General features: G+C 47.2%; 1 non-coding gene across 1 annotated transcript; it reads left to right on the forward strand.

The window, feature by feature from the left end:
* The first annotated feature begins 177 nt into the window (after positions 1 to 177).
* TRNAV-CAC (transfer RNA valine (anticodon CAC)) lies at positions 178 to 251 on the forward strand. The gene has a single exon. It is a non-coding gene; the product is annotated as a tRNA-Val (tRNA).
* Positions 252 to 1,325: the final 1,074 nt, after the last annotated feature.

Below are 1,325 nucleotides of genomic sequence, written 5' to 3' on the forward strand. Positions count from 1 at the left end.
ACCTCGCACTGAGGCAGAGGCACAGGACTGGATTTGTGTCCGCCGTTTGAGCAGTCGAGGCTAGCACAAGTGCCTCCTTTGGCTGTGCAGCCACAGCGCAAAAGCGGGACGAAAATTCTAACATCGAAAAGGACCACTCTTAAGACGGATCCGCCGCTCTCGCACAGTATCCAATGGGCTTCGTTGGTGTAGTTGGTTATCACGCGTGTCTCACACACACGAGGTCTTCGGTTCGATTCCGAGACGAAGCAAATTGGATCCTTTTTTGGTTCCGGAGCAGGAATCCTGAACCCCTAGAACCAGGGAAAACTTTTTGGAAATGTATGGGAAAGTTTTTGAGAAGTTATTTTAGTTTTAAGCGTTTTTTGGGAATTATGTCCTGCAGATGGTGGAGGAACGTAAATTTTCGTTTTCCCACTAAATCCGCATCAAAAGCTATGTTCCCTCTTGCATCAGATAAATCCCGATATCTTGAGGTGCATTAATTTTAAGGCGGGTCACCGCGCGCGCATTTTGCACCTTTTCAAACTACGATTTCGGCGGGACTAATATTTTTATGAAGAATGTACTCAATAGAAGTTGTTAAGGATTTTATGCACAACAGTTCTGCGTGTCTACTCTGGCCCTCCGATGTGTAGGTCGCCTTCAGTAACGACTTTAATGTTCCGAACATGCGGGTAATGATTTTTAAAGAATTTTTAAAAAACACATCTGTCATATTAGTCGGTCTGACATTTCGGCCACTTGCCTCATTCGGGGAGTTGTCTTTGGCACATGCTGTCTGCATTTGTTTTGGTGCTTGCCTTTCTCGCCGGACTGCCACTAGTCAACTCGCGCCCAAATCCTCAGACGAAGAAGTTTTGTCCGAATATCATTACCATAACTATCATGGACTCACTGCTGAAGATCCGACCTCCACTCACCAGAGCAAGACAACAACAGCAACGGCGGAAGAAGTTCAGCTCAATAGCGCAGCGAAAGCGCAAGTGTGATTTGTAAGTGTGTTGGATTTGATTGAATAACATGATTTCTAAATGTTTGTATCTCCTTCTAGCTGTCCCTCAACGGAGGCCGTGTACCGGTGCGCCCAGTGTGATCTGCCCTTCTGCTCGAGCAAGTGCTTCAGCGCCGAGCGACATCGACTCTGCTCGGAGGCCTTCTACAAGAAGTGCGTCCTGGAGCACCTGAAGCACACCAAGACAGAGTAAGTTCTATTCTCTTTTTTTAACACAATACTGATGCTGATTCTTTACCCTCGTAGCAAGGAAGAGCAGGCTCGCTTTCTGCAGCTGCTGAAGCGCAACTCGACGGCCACCAATGAGGAC

The sequence above is a fragment of the Rhagoletis zephyria genome, unplaced genomic scaffold (genome assembly GCF_001687245.7).
Source record: "Rhagoletis zephyria isolate East Lansing unplaced genomic scaffold, Rhagoletis_zephyria_1.1 Rzeph_scaffold_70210, whole genome shotgun sequence".
NCBI classification, from domain to species: Eukaryota; Metazoa; Arthropoda; class Insecta; order Diptera; family Tephritidae; genus Rhagoletis; species Rhagoletis zephyria.